A 5,963-nucleotide genomic window follows, 5' to 3' on the forward strand; every position below is an offset into this window, starting at 1 on the left:
TCTAAGGCATGGGGGGCTACTACTATAGTTCGTTGACCTAGAGTCACTTTGTCAGCATCTTTGAGAACTAGTGCCACAGCAGCGATAGCTTTTAAGTAAGATGGCCATCTACTGGCCACTGGGTCTAATTTTTTTTTTTTTTTGACAAGTAGACCACAGGTCATTTCCATGGCCCCAGAGCTTGGGTCAGAGCCCCTCTTGCTATTCCTGCTCTTTCATCTACATAAAGAATGAAAGGCTTAGTCAGGTCCAGCAGGACTAGGGATGGTGCACTAAGCAAGGCCTTTTAAATCTCTTTTAAGGCCTCCTGGTGTATGGGGGTCCATGAGAAAGTCTCAGTCTCTTTAGTAAGGGGGTAGAGTAGGGCTGTGAGAGTGACAAAGCCTGGCTTTTTAACTGGTAGCAACCAAGTATTCCAGGAAGACTGACAAGGAACCAAAACACCTAGTTCTAAGAGCCTTTGAATGTGAGGTCTGATGCCCTCTTGGGCCTCTTTGCTCATGGGGTATTATCATACCCCGATAGGAGTCGCACCAGTTTTCAGTGTCACAACAATGGGGGGCACCCTCTTTGTCTCTCTCATACCCCCCAGTCTCTGCCCAGGCTTGAGGATATCTCTCTAACCAGGTCCCTTCTAGTACTTTTCTCAATGGGGCTTGAGGCTCATGTAATCTATATTCTTTTTCATTTTAAAGCTAAAATTATAGAGATAGAGGCTTGCCAAGAGATTGAAGTTCTTTCCGAAGAGAAGCTTATTTGGGCTTTTAATTTTGATAGCAAGTCTCTCACCAACAATGGGGTAGGGTATTCAGGAATGACGAGGAAGGAATGAATTACTTGGCTTCTTCTTAGATTAACTTTCCTATCAGTGGTACAAGAGTATGGTTTCTGACCAGTAGCCCCGATTACTACAGTTTTCTTGTTTCTCAATTTCTCCAGTGACTCTTTCAGTACTGAAAACTCTGCTCCAGTATTAACAAGGAAATCCATGGGGGCACTCTCCACAGTTAGGGTTGCCCTAGACTCGGGGAGGGGGTTCGAGCACTGTCTCCCCTAGTCATCATCCTCTATGGTAAGGAACTTGGGCGATCTGATGTCTGTCTTTTTCTTGGGGCAGTCTCTTGCCCAGTGTCCCTTTTCTTTATAGTATGCACATTGGTCCTTATCTAGAGGTGGTTGTGAAGGTCCTCTGGAGTTCTGAGGTTTTCTTCTCGGCCCTGTGTTGCCCAGGTACCCTGTCTGCCTACTTCCTCTACCTTTTCTATAAACTTCCTTATCACCTGCAAATATAGCTGAAATCCTAGTTAAATTTCTTTCCTGTCTTCTATCTCATCTATTTTCTCTTGCCTCAGCCTCTCTCTTTTCTCTTTCTCCTTTTTCTTCTTTAGTCTCTCTCTTTATGGTTCACTTTCTCTGCCTCCTTAACCAGATCTTGCAAAGATAATGTTTGTAGACCCTCTAGACGCTGCAAACTTCTCCTAATGTCAGAAGCAGACTGCCCAATGAAAGCCATGGCAACCGCTGCTTGCTGGCCCTCTGACGTAGGGTCAAAGGGAGTGTAACGCCTGTATGCTTCTAAGAGGTGCTCTAAAAACACTGCTGGGGGCTCCTTTTCCTCTTGTAGGATCTCTCTTACCTTGGCCAAATTGGTGGGGTGCCTGTCAGCTCTTCTCAGACCTATTACCAGAGCCTGGCGGAAAATTATCATCCGCTCCCTACCTTCAGGCCTGTTAGGGTCCTAGTCAGGATGTGTCAGAGGGAAGCCTGCATCTATGTCATTCAGAAGTTTGGTCGGTAGTCCATTGGCCCCCAGCACGTTCTTTTTTTCCTCCAGTAGAATCCTCTCCTTCTCTTCTGTGGTGAAAAAAACCTCTAAACACTGCTGACAATCATCCCAAGTGGGCTAATGAGAGAGCATAAGAGATTCCATTAGCTTCGTAAGGCTAGATGGGGTTTTCAGAGAAGGGGGTGTGATTTGCCTTTTAATTATAAAGATCAGAGGAGGAAAAAGGCCAGTACTGAAGGGGGGCCATAAGTACGTAAAGGTCTGGTCCCTCTGGTCTCTGAGCTTGCCGGCTTTGGGTTCCAGCAGCTGGTCCCTCTGCTGCGTCTCTAGAGGTACCCTGTTGAGAGGTCTGGGAGGGGACCTGTTGGGGATATGGGGGTGGGGTGTTACGTCATTCTGGAGGTTCTTCTATCTCTGGATACATTTTGGGAGGAGCCGAGGGTTGCAGTTCAGCCCCCGCAGTTTTTATCTTAGTTTTTTTTCTCTGAGTCACCGAGAGCTAGGACTCAGGAGCCCAGCTTGTTCTTCTGAACCCAAGGCTTCAACCAGGATGGGGGTTCCTGCGCTAAATTTTCTCAGATGAGAATGTAGGGTACTTGATCTGGTTGAGACCCTGGTCTCTTCTGCATAACAACACTTTAATGGCAGAAATCACAATCAGATCAAGAGTGCCCTCTGGTGGCCAACTAACATCAAAAGCTGGCCATTCCATAGAGCAGAAAGCTCTACAAAATCTCTTTCTGACATCTACAGACAGATTATGAGTCCTAGTCTGAATTTCAGTCCAATGCTCGAGAGTCAGTCCAAGGGGAGTCTAATAGTCTGTCCCATCATCAGAGTCACATACAGGGAAACAAACAAGATATACACACAAAAAGATTATGATAACCAAGACCAGGACCCAGCCAGATGGCCGAGTGAGCACACTCTCACTTGGCACCCCGATGGGAGATCTCCAGACATCCCTAGAGCTCCCTCAGACCTCTTGGAACATCTCCCAGGGTAGCAGCTGGTTAATCCTGACATGTCTGTCAGTAACCCTCCCCTTCGTCCTGGACAGGGAGTTCGTTGCTCTCACGAGCACGGACGACTGCAAACCAAGAATACTGAATTCAAACACAGCCGGTAGACAAAGACATAGACAAAGACAGAATCCTACTTCCAAGCAAGATCTCTGAGAATTGGGGTAGGCCACAAGTCCTGGAGGATGAGCTCCCACATGTAAGACCCCCGAAGCTGGGCCTCTGCTCAAGTCCCAGGATGAGCTGGCTAGCACCCCAATGACTCGAGAGAAAACCACACCTGATGCCTACTGCAAGAGGTTTTATTATCAGCTAGCTGAGAACAAACTCCTCATGCCTCTCAGGGCAGGGGAGTTCGACCTTGAGTGGTAACAGTAGGGGGCTCTCAACAGCTAACTGAGGAATTCGGAGGAGTTGGGAGGAGAGTTCTTATCTGCTGGATGTCCTTGGTAAAATTACAATCATTGCATCNCTGGCTGTAAGGCTCAGAAACAAAAAGGCTTTTTGCTGGCTATAGAGAACAAAGAGCTTCTTTCTGGCTGTATTTTTAGAGATCAGGGAAAACAAGCTTGGGGAATGTCCAGGGGCTTTACCTTCCAGGGAGAAACACTCTAAGTCGGGGTCTCACAATATAAGTCCAAAAATTCTCTCAACTTGTTTAAAATTTCCTTTAAAGTTCAAAATCATCCAATCCTTAATTAATAACCAGTTTTCTTTTAAGGAAGAGCTGTTAACTGCCTACCCCAGTCACACAGTGAACATGATATTTTCTTCCTTAGCCATCTACAACGGAATGTAATCTGCTCCTAAGCAAACCATTGCAGGCATAACTTTTGGTATTTACCCTATGCAAATATCCTCTGCTGGTGTTCTGCTCCTTTGTTATAATTACTATACAGGTCTATCTCCACACAGGGCCTGCTGCCACAGATCCATCTGAGACAGCACCATCTCCTGGGACCTATAGACAAAAGCTGCCTTCCTTAAAAAATCTCATCTGGCTGAGGACTCCTGAGACAAGTGCTGAACCACAGAAGACAGACTTGGGACCTTCCAGCTACAGATGGACTCTTTTGCCAAAGCCAAATGGCTGATGAACTTTGGGGAAAGTTATATGATAGTGAGGAAAGCATAATGTCTATCTAGATTGATTAATTGCTGTTCAAAATGGATGTTATTACCCTCAAATTCTACTACCCATGGGACAATTAATTGATTGTACAATCTCTTGCCTTCTCAACTCTTACCCTTAATTCTCCTTACTACTCTGGCTTTGTTCTGCTACTTCTCTAGGTTATGTATTTTCTTCTGATAATTCCACTCCACTCTAAATTATCATTACTAATGATACAGTCACATCAGTGACTGCCCCTTTTTTTCTCTCTAATAAAAACAGAGGGGGAGTTGTGGGGAATTGCAGGTTGGTCTCCAGTTGAGCTGAGGTCTGAACCCAGGAAATGGTGATAATTCACCTTCATGACATGGTAGGCATTCCCTCATGCTCCTGGAACTCTGGCCCCTGCCTAAGTTACTGCCCCCCCCCAGCCCCCACAAGAGAAGCATGGTCAGTAGTCACATAGGCAATGACCCAAGCTTCTGACCTTCAGGCTAAATTCCTCCCCAGTTACCTAGCAACAGTAAAGACCATAAAAGGGCTGTTCAGCCCCACCTCACTCTTAATTCTTACCCCTCACTCTCCTCCTCTCTCCCCCTCTCTTTGTCTTCTCACCTCTCTCCTTTCTCTTTGTCTTCTCCTCTCCTCTCTCCTCTCCTCTCTTCTCTCCTCTCTCCTCTCCTCTCTCCCTCTTACTCTCTTTCTCTCTAGCCTTTCTCTCTCTCTTCCTCTCTCTCTCTCTCTCTCTCTCTCTCTCTCTCTCTCTCCCCCCCCCTTCTTTCTTTCCCCCTGCTCTAAAACCATAGAGAGTCTCTGCTCATCAAGGTTGCACACACTCTTGCAGGTGTTGGGAACCTCTGCCCTCATCCCTCTCTCCTATAACCCTGGTGGTTTTAGCAAAGTAGCTCCAGGGTTTCGAGGTTGGGCTGCCCCTTGGCCATTCCCTGAAGAGTGGGCCAGAGGCTTGAATGCCCACCCAGGGCTGAGTGGAAAGTGTATGGGAGCTCTCCCACGCTTGACAGACCAGAGAATAGGGAAAACTCTGCCGGGGTGTGGGTCTTTTCCCACCCCCCTTTTCCCAAGGGCCCCCTTTTAGTTCCCACATGCACTGAACTGCATGAACAAAGTCAATTCCACTGCACTGCACTCAATGCACTGCCTCCAAACTCCCTCAACTGTTCTACAGAGAACTGACTGACTCTCTCTTCTTGCACTGATCTAAAATAGCTTCTCTTTCCTGTCTCATTCTTGTGAGAATTGGGTGCATCCTATCTCTGACTCTTCCTGTGAAATCTTTTTCTGATGCTTCACTTTGTCTGCCCCTCAACTGGATGTCACTTTCAAACATGGCTGTTTCCTTCCACAAACTAATTTTACCTTAAAGGTACATAGTAAGCATGTGTTGTAGAAAATTTTAATCCCAACCCAGAGTTTCTATCCAGCCTTGATCATTCAGTTCCTGGATAAGATACTCAATTTTTATTATTTGCTATAAACCTTAAACAGCACAAGATCTTGGCAGATATCTACCCTCTATGCTATTAGAATTTACTTTACCATTGATAACATTGAGTAATTACTTACTATATTTCATCTGGGATGCTTTTAAATCCAATTGGCCAACCTTCAGAGCCATATTTTCATGACTCATCTAACTCATGGTGGCTTCTCCACTATTCACTTTTCTTCCTCATGGTTCTCCTCTAACCCCAAGTCCTGGAAACCTCACCTCTACCTATGTTTCTTCTGCCTAGCTATTGGTTGTTAGCATCTGTATTTACTAACCAGAAAAAACCTTGGGGGTTAGGTCATATAGTGTCATTTGTGTCTATGTATGGACTTTCTCATCTCTGGGGTAACCAGGTCTTGAGGAACCAGTGTTAGGATTAGAATACAAGCAGAATTAGGTCAACCTGGGTATGTCTGTATTCCAACCAAGGGGATTAAAGATCTGTGGTGTGTCTGCATTTCATCCAGATCACATAGTCCTAGGTTTTTGGATATGGTCCCTTGCCAAAGCAGCCATGTTGTTAGATTAAAA

The 5,963-nt window shown here is 45.8% G+C and overlaps 1 pseudogene; it reads right to left on the minus strand.

Annotated features, from left to right (window-relative positions):
- Positions 1-684: 684 nt before the first annotated feature.
- Positions 685-2,749, minus strand: LOC110286038 (annotated as a pseudogene).
- Between the last annotated feature and the right edge of the window lie 3,214 nt (positions 2,750-5,963).

This window comes from Mus caroli, chromosome 19 (genome assembly GCF_900094665.2).
Source record: "Mus caroli chromosome 19, CAROLI_EIJ_v1.1, whole genome shotgun sequence".
NCBI classification, from domain to species: domain Eukaryota; kingdom Metazoa; phylum Chordata; class Mammalia; order Rodentia; family Muridae; genus Mus; species Mus caroli.